The sequence below is a fragment of the Triticum urartu genome, chromosome 4A (genome assembly GCF_056163025.1).
Source record: "Triticum urartu cultivar PI428250 chromosome 4A, HENAU_Tu73, whole genome shotgun sequence".
NCBI lineage: Eukaryota > Viridiplantae > Streptophyta > Magnoliopsida > Poales > Poaceae > Triticum > Triticum urartu.
The window spans coordinates 146990825-147006878 of NC_141876.1; the positions used below are offsets into that span (position 1 = coordinate 146990825).

The following is a 16054-nucleotide window of genomic DNA, read 5'->3' on the forward strand; positions in this document are numbered from 1 at the left end:
CTAAAACAACTTAATTATACATAGGTGACATTTAGCGGGGCCTTGCAAAAAACACTACAAAGTTGCTATAGCTTACTATTTGAAAATTTAGGAAAAAACGGGTATTTTCCCTTCAAGTGAAAAATCCTCAAATAATGCGAGAGAAGTTTGTACATAAAAAGATAGCTGAAGCTAGAAGAGAAAACCTAGTGGGGTTCACAGCTCTTAGGCGGCGCTGTGGGGCATCAGGTCTCCTCTCCGGTGCTCTCGAACTCGTCCTAATAGTATACCTTTTGCGAGATACTATAACTTAACTTTTGCAAATAAATTCGTAGTCAAACTTTGATTCAAAATAAGAGGGTGTCTTGCATTGCAAGTTTGCAATGTTGTAATTTGGAGGGGAAAACGTGGAGTGGTGGTGTAATTGCTATTTTTTATGTGTGATGGAGGTGCGAGCAACCGAGAGATTTCTATGGTTATCGAATTGAGTATTTTTTAACACAGTGCAGACAAATATGCTCATACATACATAGGCATGCAGATGCTATCCCTATGAGCATCTTCAAGAGACCGAGTCCACACATCATCTTATGATTGACGAAGTCGACATAGACGTTTTCTTAATCTATGGAAATGTCCCCTCCAACTGAACGCACATCACCTAAATCCAGAAAAATGAGACCACCAATGTCAAGTTTAAGACATAAACCTTGGTGGGCCGGCAACACCATTATTTTCCTAACCATCCAACCATAGATTGAAATTCATTATTGAGCGAAGGATATGGAACAGAGCTTACATAATATAATGCGGTAGTTTAGGGTTCATAACACATGTGACCCACTGGTGAGATAATTAGATAGGATTTGAATGTACCTATTGACACAAAATTATACACATGCCCTACTCATGATTAATCGGATAGGATTTGGATATTTCCCATAGCATGAAAATGTGCCCATACCCAATCGATGTGGGTCAGGTTTAAATATATCCATGTCTATGGATAAAATTGACATCCTTATCTGGAAATGTGGCTGCAGTAAAAGGTGGCGCAGCTCGCAGCAACAATCGATAGAAATGTTCTTCCTTCTGAGCTGAGTTGACATGGGGAAAGTGAGAAGCGAAATGCCTCGACCGATGACGATCGTTGATTCGGTGACAAGTGGCCATGCAGGTGCGCGCGGGGGACGGGAACCGGGGGTTAGAGCATCTCCAGCCGCGCCCCCAATAGCCCCCCCCGGGCGACTTTTTCGGCCCCGGCGCCGAAAAAACGCCCCAGTCGCGCCCACAGGACGCCGAAATCCGCCAGCTCGGCCCGTTTTTGGGCCTGGCGATCGCAGGCAGAACCCGGCGCACTGGGAAAGGGGGCGCTAGGGGGCTCCGGCGCAAGGGAAAAGCATGCCTGTCCCACACCGTCAGGCGAAAAGTCAAGTCTTTCTTCCAGATTCGCCTCCCACCCCCGTGCGCTCGGCCGCCAACCGGCTGATCCCGGCGCCGCCCACTGCACGCCACCGCTAGATAGCACGTCCCCGCCGGAAAAAGAGCAGAGGTTTTGCCAAGGCAGCCCCTCCACCACCAGTTGGGCGATTTTTCCGGCATTTCCGGTCGCGGAGGGGCAGTGTTGCTGCAGGTACGCGCCCACCGCGCCTGCAAGGTGTTCGGCGATTTGCCTGCCTCGACAATGGACTCGGACCACGAGGAAGCGTTCGCCGCGCTGCTGGAGGAGGAAGCCGAGGCCGACGTCCAGGAAGAGGAACATCTCATGGTCCTCGCCGCCCTCACCGGCCTGCTGGCGAGCAATGAAAAGCCGCGACGAGGTGGGCGGATGAAAGCAAAGAATCGGCATCGTCTCGAAGGCTACTGCATGGCGACAAACATTTCGGCGCCGTTATCGGATGAGCCGAAAGCTTTTCCTCAGGATTGTGAATTTCATCTGGGAGTTCGACAGCTACTTCAGGTGCAAGAAGGATTGCATCGACAAACTTGGATTCACCTCAATCCAGAAGTGCACGACAACGATGAGGGTGCTTGCATACGGAGCTCCCGGTGATTCACTCGACGATTATGGGTGCATGGCTGAGTCTACCACCATTGAGTGTTTCTACAAGTTCTGTCGGGCAGTGGTGGCAGTGTTTGGACCGCAATACTTGCGAACACCCAATCCGGAAGACACTGCTCGGATCCTAGCACAGAATGCAGCAAGAGAATTTCCTGGGATGCTTGAAAGCATCGACTGCATGCATTGGAAATGGAAAAACTGCTCATTTGCTTGGCAGGGGATGTACAAAGGCGCCAAAGGCTGTTGCAGTGCGGTAGTTGAGGCGGTGGCCACACATGACCTCTGGATTTGGCACTCCTTCTTTGGTATGTTAGGAACTCACAATGACATCAACATGCTGCAGTGCTCCCCTGTCTTTGCCAAGCTTGTTGATGGTCATTCTCCTTCGGTGAACTTCGAGGTCAATGTGCAGCGCTACAATAAGGGGTACTACCTAGCTGATGGCATCTATCCGAGATGGTCTACATTTGTGAAGATTATCTTAAACGTTGTGTCAGGAGGCAAGAAGTCCCACTTTACCAAGGTGCAGGAGGCTTGCAGGAAGGATGTTGAGCGGGCATTTGGTGTGCTCCAATCTTAATTTGTTGTTGTCCGGTACCCTGCTCAGACTTGGTCGAAAGATCAACTGTGGGAGATCATGACTTGCTGTGTCATCTTGCACAACATGATCCACGAGAGCGAGCAGGAAGAGCCAGTGTTTGACACTGAACCATACTACAGGTAGGGTCCTCTAGCCGAAGTTGATCACCAGCTAGCGGCAACCTAGACTGCCTACCTCACTATGCGTCAGGAGATCTGAAACCCACAGGTGCATCAGCAACTGTAGCAGGATCTGGTGGAGCACCTATGGAGGATCAAGGGCGACGCCTAGCTCGACGTGTGATGACATATGAGTTTTTATTTGTTGAACTATATATGATTTGTATTGAACTATTTGTTGTTGCACTATTTTGTTGAATTATTTGATTTTCTGTGATAAACTATGGGATAAAAAAATTATTTATGATGAGAATTCAACGCCGAACCACGCCGAATATGGGCCGTTTCTAGCCGATATCGAGCCATTTTTTTATTTATCTGGGCCGAAAAGCGGCCGCGGCTGATATCGCCGCCTGGGGGCGATGGATGGATGCCCAACCGCCCCTAGCGCCGATTCTACCGTCGACTCGTCTCCAGACGGCGACTTTTATACCTGCTGAGGGGCCAACGGCTGGAGATGCTCTTACTCCGAAGACTGGAGACAGAGATGGATCAGGGTCAGAAAGTCTGACTCGCAACAACCCCCTGTTGATTGCCACTGACAACCATGTGTTTTGTTGTTTTGCTGGCGCCATATCTTCCGCAATCGAATATTTAAAGTGCAAGGAGACAGGCAGGGCCCAATATCTGCACTTGATTTGCTCACTGATCGATCAGTACAGTAGCCAATAAGAATCCCTTCTCTGTGCCAACGTGCCATTATTGGCAACAAGTCGTCGATCGAGAAGAGAAACAAAACAAAAGGAGAACTATTCGAGAGAGACCGGAGCCAGGGTAGGTACACCGCGGCCAGAAGCTTCCCTTGTCTGACGATGGATCATGCTATGCGCTAGCAAACGTTAGTAGCAGATGTCTCTTCAGCGAGTACAGAAGTACAGATAAACCGGCGGCTGTTAGACTGTATATATGTAGTCTTATATAGGCCTTGTATTGTACCTCTTGGTACATCTATATAATGAGATAGCCATACTTCGTTTTAGGGTGTCGAGCCAGTTTCCCAAACCCTATGTTCTACATGTATTAGATTAGGTTACTATGTCTTCCGCTGGACCACCTCCCATCGCCGCCGCGTCGATCTCGACCGCCGCCGCCGCGCCAGCCCTCGCCCTGATGTCGCCCTTCATGGCCTCCCGCCCCCTCGCGACGACGTACGGTGCCGTGCCGTCGCCGCCCACTTCCCCAGAGGCTTTGGGGTCTCCAGACGCTCCAATCGCCCCGACCGAGCCCGTGGCGCTGCCGGCCCCTGCCGGCCCTCCTCCGCCGAGTCCGCACCCGTGGTGCGGTGCTCCCGCGCCATCCTATGATGCGCCCCCGCCGCCGTCATCCTTCTGGCCGGGGTCGGCCTATGCTGCGCCGCCGCCGCAACCCTACACGGCGGTGCCGCATCCGCCGCCATCGCACCACTACTACCAGGCGCCGCCGCCGTCCTATGGGGGCGTGGCCTCCTCGCCGTACGGTGCCCCTGCAGCGCCCGACCAAGGTGCTTCGGCTGCTGCGGGTGCTGGCCCCTACGTCGTGCCGGGCACCTACGGTCCTCTTGCAGCGCCCGGGCACGGTGCTTTGGCTGCCGCCTCTGCCGGGTCCTACTCCTCCCCTAGCGCCTATGCGATGGTCCCTCGTCCAGAGATGGCCCTGTCCATGGATCCCTATGCCCCACTGGCGCAGGCGTACACTGCTCAAACCGCGGCGCTGCAGCCGTTTTATTTCTCGCACCTGCTGCCGGTGAAGCTCGCGCCAGACAACTACCTGTCATGGCGTGCTCAGGTCTTGCCTCTACTCCGCAGCCGCTACTTGGAGGGCTACGTCGACGGATCCATCCCGTGTCCACCCTCTCACCATCCGGCATATCACACGTGGGTGGCGCAGGATCAGGCTATTCTCTCCGCTATCCAGTCTTCGCTCACGCCGAGTGTTTCGTCGATGGTCATCTTCGCCGCTACGTCCAGGGAGGCGTGGGCGGCCCTCCACACTAGTTTCGCCTCTCAGTCTCAGGCGCGTGCGCACTCTATACGCACCGAGCTGGGTGAGACCAAGCTTGGCGATCTCAGCATCACGGAGTACTTCAACAAGATGACGAGCCTCGCAGACACCTTGCCCTCTGTTGGTCAGCCGCTTCAGGACGAGGACTTCACCACTTTTGTGCTTAACGGGCTTGATGATGATTATGAAAATCTCATTGAGAACGTCCATGGTCGAGAGGATACGCTCCCGCGTCGTGAGCTCTATGCGCGCCTCCTTGGGCGTGAGCAGCGCATCAAGGCGCGCCGTGTTTCCCCCAGCTTCGCCTCCGCCAATGCCGCCACACGCGGCAAACCTCAGAAGCCGGCCGCATCAGGTGGCAAACCACCGGCTTCCTCGTCGCAGGCCTCGCGGGGCAACGCGCCGACCATCACTGGAGGGAGTCGCCCAGTTGCTTGTTGTTCTAGTTGCGGTGCTCCTCAGGCTTGTCAGCTTTGTGGCATCGATCGTCACCTCGCCTCTCGCTGCCATAGACGCTACAAGCAAGACTTCCTTGGCCTTGGTAACAATGGAAAAGGGAATGATAAGCAGGCTGCAGCTGCTGTGACGGGGCACGAGCACGGGCGCACCCAGTCCTACTCTCTTGATCCAACGTGGTATATGGATACATGAGCGACGAATCATCTCACCAGCAAGATGGGTAGGCTCTCCACTCAGAAACCATATCGTGGACATGATCAGGTGCACACCGCCAACGGACCAGGTATGCGCATCTCCCATGTTGGTCAGGCATCACTTCTTGCACACAATTTTCGCAAACTGCATCTTTCCAATGTCCTTCGAGTTCCCTCTGCTACGCGTAGTTTGTTGTCTATTCCTCAACTTACTCGTGATAACAATGTCCTTGCTGAGTTTCACCCTTTTCGTTTCTTTATCAAGGATCGGGACACGAGGGCCGTTCTGCTTAGTGGTCGTCTTCGCCATGGCTTATATGCACTTGACACACCACCTGCATCTCCTAAGCCGTCTTCTCCTCAGGTGTTCAGTGGTGTTCGTGTGTCGCCTATGCACTGGCATGCGCGCCTTGGTCACCCTGCTGCTCCTATAGTTAGTCATGTGCTGCATCGCCATGAACTACCAGTTGTATCCAATAAAAGTGCTGAAACTATCTGTGATGCCTGTCAGCAGGGCAAGAGTCACCAACTACCTTTTTCAGAGTCTAGTCGTGTTGTGAAACATCCTCTTGAGCTTGTGTTTTCTGATGTATGGGGTCATGCCCAAACGTCTGTTAGTGGTCACAACTATTATGTCAGTTTCATTGATGCTTACAGTCGGTTTACTTGGCTATATCTTATCAAGCGTAAATCTGATGTGTTTGATGTTTTTATTCAGTTCCAAGCACATGTTGAGCGTCTCCTTAAGCACAAAATTATTCATGTTCAATCCGACTGGGGGAGGGTGAATATCACAACCTCAACTCGTTTTTCAACAAGCTTGGGATCTCGCATCGCGTATCTTGTCCTCATACACATCAGCAAAACGGCACCGCTGAACGCAAGCATCGTCATCTTGTAGAGACTGGACTTACTTTACTAGCTCATGCCTCCGCCCCGTTTCGATTCTGGAGTGATGCTTTTTCCACCGCCAGTTTCTTGATAAATAGGCTTCCCTCACGACTACTGAAAATGAAAACCCCTCTTGAACTCTTACTCAATGATATCCCAGACTACACGTTTCTCAAAGTGTTTGGGTGCGCGTGTTGGCCGCACTTGCGGCCGTACAACAAGCGTAAGTTAGAGTTTCGGTCTAAGAAGTGTGTCTTTCTTGGGTATAGTTCTCTCCATAAAGGGTACAAGTGTCTTCATGTTCCCACCAATCGTGTCTACATTTCTCGTGACGTTGTGTTTGATGAGAATGTGTTCCCGTTTCGTGCTCTTCCGAACCACTCTACCATTAGTTTACCACCTGTGCACTCCGCTACACCTTCGCCTGATCAATTTGTGGATGTTGCAAATGCTCCTGTGTTGCTTCCTAACCATGCTGCAGGTATTGGACGTGGTGCCCGTCTTGAACTCCTGGATGACGAGGCTATGAACAACACTCACGATGGTCATGATGATTCGGTGCATGGCCCATGCATGGCGGGTCGTGCCCGCCAGCCCGATGCATCCACAGCCAACCCGCGGGCGTCGGCAGCGCCCGCCTCGCCCGCACCGCCGCCAGGCTCTCCCGCCCCGTCGCCCGGCTCGCCTGGCTTGCCCGCCACGCCACAGGCATCGCACTTGCCTGGCCCAGCGGCAGGTGGCCCAGCAACCGCTGGCCCAGCGGCCACGGCAGCTACATTGGCCAGCCCCGCCTCGGCCACCTCGGATCCTCGCGAGCCGGCCTTGTCGTCGGCTGGGCTCGGCAGCCCCGTCTCGGCCACGTCGTCCGGCGCTGGGTCTGATGACTCTGGCTCCTCCAGCCCCGGATCGGTCTCACCTTCGTCTCCTGTGGCAAGCCCCGTGTTGCCGGCGCCGCCTGCTGTGGTCTCTCATCAACCACACACACACACAGCCGGTCTGGTGTTTTTTGCCCCAAGGAACGCACAGACGGGACTGTGGCGTGGCTTGCCGCATGTGTTGCTCATGCTGCTACGGATCCGACGGCTGAGCCGCGTCATTTTCAGGCCGCATTGGGTATCCCTCATTGGCGTGCTGCGATGGAGCAGGAATTTTAGGCTTTGCTGAAAAATGGCACTTGGCAAATTGTTCCTCCGGTTTCTAGTCTCAACATCATTGACTCCAAGTGGGTGTTTAAAGTAAAACGACATGCAGATGGTTCGATTGAGCGCTATAAGGCACAGCTGGTTGCCAAGGGTTTCAAGCAGAGGTATGGTCTTGATTATGAAGACACGCTCAGTCCAGTTATCAAGCCTACTACTATTCGTATACTGCTGTCTCTTGCTGTTACTCGTGGTTGGTCTCTTCGTCAGCTTGGCGTACAAAATGCCTTCCTCCATGGAGTTCTTGAGGAAGAGGTTTATATCCGTCAACCACCAGGCTTTGTTGATCCTACACATCCGCATCATCTCTGTCGTCTGGTCAAGGCGTTGTATGGACTTAAACAAGCGCCTCGTGCGTGGCATGCACGCCTTGGTTCTGTTCTCTGGGCTCTTGGGTCTATTCCCTCCACTGCTGACACATCACCGTTCCTCCTTCAGCGTCCTGAGGTGACGATGTATCTATTGGTTTATGTTGATGATATCATCCTTGTCAGTTCTTCTGATGCTGCTGCTGATCGCCTTGTGTCCGCATTGAGTGAGGAGTTGCTGTCAAGGACTTGGGTGCTCTTCATTACTTCCTTGGTTTGGAGGTATCACGGTCCTCTACTGGGTTGACTCTGACTCAGAAAAAGTATTCTATGGATTTGTTGCGCCGTGCTGGGATGCTCAAATGCAAACATGCTATCACTCCGATGTCTGTGACTGATCGGTTGTCTGCCCTTGATGGAGATCTTCTTTCTGCTGATGACGCCACTGAGTATCGCAGTCTTGTTGGTGGTCAGCAATATCTCACTATCACCAGGCCTGATGTCTCTTATGCAGTCAACCGTGTGTGCTAGTACCTTCATGCACCTCGTACCACTCATCTCTCGGCAGTTAAGCGCATCTTGCGATATGTCTCTTCCACTGCTTCGTATGGTCTGCTTCTTCAGTCTGCATCGTCTTGTGAACTTTCGGCTTTCTCTGATGCGGATTGGGCTGGAAGTCCTGATGATCGGCGATCCACGGGAGGGGGGGGGGATATGCAGTGTTCTTTGGTCCTAACTTGATCGCCTGGAATGCTTGCAAGCAGGCCACCGTGTCTCGTAGCAGTACTGAAGCTGAGTATAAAGCAGTTGCTGATGCTACCGCTGAGATCATATGGGTACAGTCCTTATTGCGGGAGTTGAGAATCTCTCTAGGTCATCCTCCAGTTCTGTGGTGTGATAACATTGGTGCTACATACCTTTCATCTAATCCGGTGTTTCATGCTAGGACAAAACACATTGAGGTTGACTATCATTTTGTTCGGGAACGTGTTGCACAAAGACTACTTTGTATCAAGTTCATCTCCTCAAAAGATCAACTTGCTGACATTTTCACGAAGCCTCTTCCACAACCACAGTTTGTAGGCTGTAGGTGCAATCTTAACTTGCTTTGTACTTCAGGCTATAGTTAAGATTGAGGGAGGGTGTTAGACTGTATATACGTAGTCTTGTATAGGCCTTGTATTGTACCTCTTGGTACATCTATATAATGAGATAGCCACACCCTGTTTTAGGGTGTCAAGCTAGTTTCCCAAACCCTATGTTCTACAGCGGCCACCCAACGGCTGCGTTGCAGATCGAGGAGAATAGCTTGCACGTTTGTTGCTTCGGCGAGGAAAATTAGCAAGTTGGGTTGAAATGACAACACACCTCGCAGTCGCCCAAGCCCAACCATGCGGTGTGCACGCCCGGAACTTGATATGATTGACGACTAGAGGTGTGCACGAATATTATGGACGCGCCGTTTCCCCAAGCGCAATACTCCATCGAGATACACCTTCCCATTGTCTCTGTTCGTCGGTCCCATTTCCTTAGCAGCCGGCAGTGGCCTTGACTCTGACCTTGCTCCCATCTCCATTTTCATCACAAGCTAGCTCATCCCGACGCAAGTAATACGCTATATGTTTAATAAACTCTCTGCCTTGCCTCGTGTGTCCATTTGCATATGCATGCAATGACGACATGCATAACTTAATTAGATCCATGCCTGCGTCCGTGATGCCCTATATAAAGGACTGCATATGCCTCACTACCCACTCATCCATCACAGCTTAGCAGCAATCACCAGTGCCTTAGACACTCTCGATCAGCAAACTCTAGCTCATCAGCCCTAGCTAAGCTCGTTGCATTTGTTGCCTAGCAAGCAATGGAGTACGCAAAAACCATAGCTGGCCTGTTCGCCATGTTGCTCCTTGGTCCGGCTCTGGCCACCGACTCTGACCCTCTCCAGGACTTTTGTGTCGCTGACCTGGGCGGCAAGGCGGTCTCGGTGAACGGGCACCCATGCAAGCCCATGTCGGAGGCCGGCGACGACTTCCTCTTCTCGTCCAAGCTGGCCAAGGCCGGCAACACGTCCACCCCAAACGGCTCGGCCTGACGGAGCTTGACGTGGCTGAGTGGCCCGGTACCAACACGCTGGGCGTGTCGATGAACCGTGTGGACTTCGCGCCGGGGGGCACCAACCCGCCGCACATCCACCCCCGTGCCACCGAGATCGGCATCGTGATGAAAGGTGAGCTCCTCGTTGGAATCCTTGGCAGCCTTGACTCGGGGAACAAGCTCTACTCCAGGGTGGTGCGCGCTGGGGAGACGTTCCTCATCCCGCGCGGCCTCATGCACTTCCAGTTCAACGTCGGTAAGACCGAGGCTACCATGGTCGTCTCCTTCAACAGCCAAAACCCCAGCATCGTCTTTGTGCCGCTCACGCTTTTCGGCTCCAACCCGCCCATCCCAACGCCGGTGCTCACCAGGGCGCTCCGGGTGGAGGCCGGGGTTGTGGAACTTCTCAAGTCCAAGTTCTCCGCTGGGTTTTAATTCCTGGGAGCCTTCCCTGAAATGATTAAAATATAATTCAATGTATATGTTTGCTAGCAAAATTTAATAATTCTCAGCAGAAGACGTGCATTCAAGCTTCTGGTTAATCTCACATGCAGTTCTAATAATATTGAATAAGTTAGCCTCATGGTTTAGCCTTCAGATCCAGTATGGGGAATTGTATGTACTACTCTTTATTGTCGTCTTTGTTCTTTTCATTGAATGGAATATATGATTAGCGTTTTCGTATATTTTTCCCATTACCTTCATAAGTCAAACATGTTCTAAAGTTTACGTCATGATGGCATGGTGAGCAATCTCGAAATCATTCAGAAAAGATGCTCTCAAAATTACGTGAATACATTGTGAGAATGCAAAATGTTCCATGTATTGTAGCAATCTCAAGAATGTGCAAAAAACATGAGTGGTTTTTCTACCATGCACAAAATATCCTGTACATGGATCCACCGTCCGTTGTTGCTTTAAGATTTATGCGAATTTTTTGTTGTACTAAAAAATTATCTTGTTTCATTCATTTTTTTCCTTGTTGCGAAGTGTATCATCATATTTCGGTCAAGTGGCTCGCCACTTAGTTATATGGTGGACCTCCATGCTCAACCACAAAGGGGGGATTGTGCTGTTCAAGGCGGTTCTCTCGGCCATGACTATTTATGACATGCTTTCTCTATATGGATCTACTGCAATGTGCAATGGGTCTTCTAGTGTCAACAAAATCATTAGAGCGTTACTTTTGCGTGGATCTGAAGAAGCCAAGGGCAGCCATCCCCGTGGTCTGGGAGCAAGTGTGTCGACTGACCGAGTTTGGCGGGGTCAGTATACACAATCTCCAGTTGCTTAATCGTGCTCTTCGTCCCTGATGGCTCTGGATGGAGGGAGTGGGTTCGATCAGATCTTGATCCGAGGTGAATGTAACTACTTCAGTGCGAACTCGTGACATTCATGGAACTTTGTCCGTGTAGGCAATTGTGGAATATCTCAGCCAGTGGGCCGCAATTCAGAACATGTCGACATTTACTTCAGAGGTGGATAAATTCTCATGCCATCTCACTGTGGATGGATGATAGTTGCTGAGTTTAGCATACATGGGCTTTGTTTTTGGTTCTCTAATCACTATAGGCAGACAATGCAAATTCCCTGTGCAAGAACATCGCTCCATCCAAGGAGAAATGCTTTTGTTGGTTGGTCATGCATGACAGATTTTGCCCTGCAGACGGGCTGGCAAAGAGAGTCTACTCTTTGCGGCCAAGCCATGAGACTAGAGCTCAGTTGCTCATTGTTGTCCTTTTTCTCACGAGGTTTGGTTTAGGCTTCTGGGTTTTAGGGCCATCGGGTCTTTGATCTCTTCTCCTCTTGACTTGGTCTGTGCATGGTGGTCCTCTGTTTTTGACATAGCAAGTAAATTGTGGCAGTTTCTATTGCGGGCATGAGGAAAATCTGACCTGAAAGGAGCTCTAGAGTCTTTGATAGCATTACCTCCTTTGCTTCTAGAGTTGCCGATCTGGACATTGAGGAGATGAAGGGCCTGTTCGGGAACACTCCGGCTCCCAACTCCGTGGAGCTGAAGTGGCGGAGCGGAGCGGAGCGCAGTTCATTTTGGTGAAGCTGCCATTCTGCCGCTTCGCATTCCAGCGCCGAGCGGAGCGGAGTAGCTGGAGCGGTCCGTTGCGCACGAAATTATGGGAAATGCCTAGACTCAAGGCAGGTAGGGGAGGAGCAGTTTTTGGTGGTCGGTATTCGAGTTCATTCAATTCCTATTCTTGTAAATCATGCTGCTTTCAAATATTAATGAAAATGAAGGGCATTTTAGGTTGCCGTTCATAAAAAAACAATTTTTAACAAGGTGTACTATTTTGAAGTCGCCAAACCAACGAGTCAATCGTATGTATACATAATTAGAGCAATTCCAACATGGTCCTCAGCACAGTAAAGTAATATAAGACTTTTCCAACTACAAACTTTTTAGTTTTCCATACATATCTTAGATAACACCTACCATGCAAGGTACTTTAGAATTTAAATATGATTTTCTTCCAAATTGTAGGCATTGTTTTAATATACTAGTTGTTCAAATTTAAATTATATCCATTAAATACCCTAATAATCATTTACTGCCTAAAAATTAACAAATGAATTGTGAGAAATGCATAATTTCTGATGTTGGAAGTTAAATTTAGAAAAAGGTTTGGAGCCTTCGGTATCGATGTAGAAAAAATTGGACCTTAACCATAGCTCAAACCCTAAAATCTAAAATGTTATATCATTGGGCAGCATACGTGCTTGTCTTTTTTTTTGCGAGAAGTATATGTTGCGCTTGTCACTGGTTTTTTTTGAGGCAAACACACGCTTTTTATTAACTCTGTTGCAAAATGTTTACAGGAATGTTGACTGGATCATAGGGAAGATCGAGCCAAATATGTCTACCAGCTCCTAGAGAAGAGGCGTGCTTTGCGAGGCTATGTGCCTCAAAATTACAAGTTCTACTTTCGAAAGAGAAAAAACAACTTGTAAAAGGTATCATCCTAGACTGAATTTCCTGAATGATCGCCCCATGGAATGCACTGGATCCATTCTTGATTTCTTCCACCAGTCCCTGACAATCAGTGGCCAAATGGATATTTGAGAGATTAAGATCTGCGGCTAGGGACAGACCTTCTCGGCAAGCCAGTGCTTCCAGAGCAGTCGGATCAGTCATATTAGGCGCCACCAAGACCGATGCCCCTAAGTAATCTCCATGTTCGTTCCTGCAGAAAGCTGCTGCCGCTCCAACGCTGCCATTCCGTGAGAAAGCACCATCAACATTGATCTTTGCATGATTCAAAGAGGGAGGAATCCAGCTCCTTCTCGTGTCTCGGATTGATGGTGGCTGCACCTTCTCCTTTCTGGCATTAACCGTCTCTAGCTCGGCCATATAGGATTGCACAAATCGATGGATTTGTTCGGGGCTCTGGAAGATGTTATCATGGATTGCTTTACGCCTCGCCGTCCAGATGGCCCACAATGTGACAATCATCCTCGTAAATTCATCGTGCGACAAGAAATCATGCATGAAGAACAGCCACTGTTTCGCCCTAGGATCACTGCATAAAATCATATGTTCAGCCACATTTGCATCCGATAATGCCCACGTACATCTGGCCACTGTACAGTCCAAAAGTGAGTGGCGCCATGAATCGGCGCATCCACACAGATTACATGTGCTTGATGTCGCCATCTTCCTGTGGTGCAGGACATCTGCCGAAGGTATGGACTGGTGAGCAAAGCGCCAGACGAAAATTTTCAGTTTTGAAGGTACTGACAATTTCCATAGTTTGGTCCACGTCTTTGCTTCCCCTGAACTAGAAGACCCCGGCACTCTCTCCAGCCAATTCTCACGCCTGATCTTTGTTTCAACAAGCATCCGGTAAGCTGATCTCACACTGAAAATTCCTTTCTTCTCAAAATGCCAAGCCCAAAAATCCTCAACGTTACGTGTGCACAAAGGAATGCTCAAGATCGCCTCTGCATCCATAGGTAAGAAAACTTGGCGTACCAAATCTATATTCCATGCTGCCTCGGTATGGTTTATAAGCTCATGCACCATTTCAGGTGGGTTCGGGACCAAAGGCATGAGAGGTCTGAGCAGAGGTTCATGCGGAATCCAATTGCTAGTCTAGATAGGAGTTGAACGACCATTCCCAATCCGGCGAGAGACACCCTGCTTGAGAACCTCCCTTCCATCCAGTATAGACCGCCATATTTGTGATGGATTGGAGCCAAGTTCTGCATCAAGAAAAGTGGTTGTGGGAAAATACACCGCTTTTAAAATTCTAGCGCTGAGCGAAGATGGATCATGTAGTAAACGCCATGCTTGTCGTGCCAATAACGCCAAGTTGAAAATCTCAAGATCCCGAAAGCCAAGGCCCCCCATATATTTTGGACTTGTCATTACCTGCCATGATACCCAATGTGGCTTTCTTTTTCCTTCTTTGCTTCCCCACCAAAACCCTCGAATCAAAGAGTTTATATGCTCACATAGACCACAAGGTAGTCGGAAACATGCCATAGAATAAACAGGGATAGCCTGAGCCACTGATTTAATAAGAACCTCTTTTCCTCCCGCTGACAGAATTTTTGCAATCCATCCCTTCACCTTATTCCAAATCTTGTCCTTTAGGAATTTGAAAGTGCCATTCTTTGAGTGACCCACATCCGTCGGCATACCCAAATACCTTTCATTTAGAGATTCGTTTGGAACTTGCAATGACAGTTTCACCAATTCCCGAGTACTGTTAGGACAACCCTTGCTAAAGAAGATAGAAGACTTATCCTTATTAACCCGCTGCCCCGATGCATCACAATATTGGTTCAATAGGTTTGATACCTCATTCGCACCCTCAGCACTAGCTTTGAAAAACAGTAGGCTGTCATCGGCAAACAGGAGGTGATTCACCGGCGGAGCCGTTGAAGCCACCTTGATCCCACTTGAATGTGATGACTGATTAGAGTTTAAAAGGCACGAAAGGCCCTCCACTTGTCACTGGTAAAGACTTATCATGATGAGTAGCCTAAAATCAGGCCGTCTAGTGGGCTAAACGTGCCAGTGGGCTGACCCGTTTCCTTGTTGTGCCGTGCCTGGGCCAGGAGTGCGGCACGAGTGACGGCCCGTGTATTAGGCGTGCCTGGGCCGTGGCGCGCCGGCCTGTCTGGCCAGGTTTCTCATTTCAATGGGCCTTTCGGATCGCACGTGGCCTTCTCCCTGTCTCTATAAAAAAGCTCTTCCATTCCTAGCCGTCAGATACAGTGTGCCGGCGCGTGGCGAGTGGCCGACGTACGCGCCGTCGCCTCCTTCCAGATCCGCGGCGAGCCGCCAATGAGGTACCGCTCTTCCCGCCGCACAGCTCTTGCTTCTCGTTTGATGTCTGATCTGTTATGTATGTGTTTCTGTGTGTGTGCCGAATCTTGCCCTAGAGTACTGATGAAATTGTTAGTCGGACCTTCTCTGATACGTTTACGGTTGACTAAAGCTGATTCTAAAGCCCTAGATGAATTTTTATCACTGTCGCGTCCTTCTTGATTGATCTAGTTTCCAATCTGAGTATAAACTTTCTCCAACGGTTCTCTACTCTGAACATTGGACTGAAAACTTAATCTGTGGGTATGTACTCTGCGAGTTGTATACAAGAACACTGATTCATCACGTATTTTTATATGAAGTAAATATGACACTCAAAATGCGACTACTGTTTTTTGTTTACTTGCAAGTGAAGATGTCTCGTTGTGCTTTAGGTGGCATCAAGCAAGGGCAATTCAGTTATTCATGGGAGTCATTAACCAGTGATGACTATCGTTTATACTTGTTGAACTGAAACATCAAATTTAGCTTTTGGTTTCTGGATTCCCATAATGTCTATTCACCAGAGTTTCTAGCACCCGGCCCAACTTGTATTTCAGAAACTTGCGCGTCCCTTCATTTCGCATTTAGCGTTGTTGCATTTCAGGATTCACGAAGTTAATACATCGTTTTCTATTTGCTGCATATGTTCATGTTTCAGTGATCCACGACCCATTTTAGATAGGACTCATTTTATCTCAGGGTCATCCTGGATTTATTTCAGTGGCCCCCGTATAGTAATCTTGTTTGGAACATAATTTGATATTAAACTTCCTTGTTTCAGGAAAACAAAAAAAAGG

General features: G+C 49.6%; 1 pseudogene; it reads left to right on the top strand.

The window, feature by feature from the left end:
• The first annotated feature begins 9600 nt into the window (after positions 1 to 9600).
• LOC125553837 (oxalate oxidase 1-like) lies at positions 9601 to 10612 on the top strand (annotated as a pseudogene).
• The last annotated feature ends 5442 nt before the right edge of the window (positions 10613 to 16054 follow it).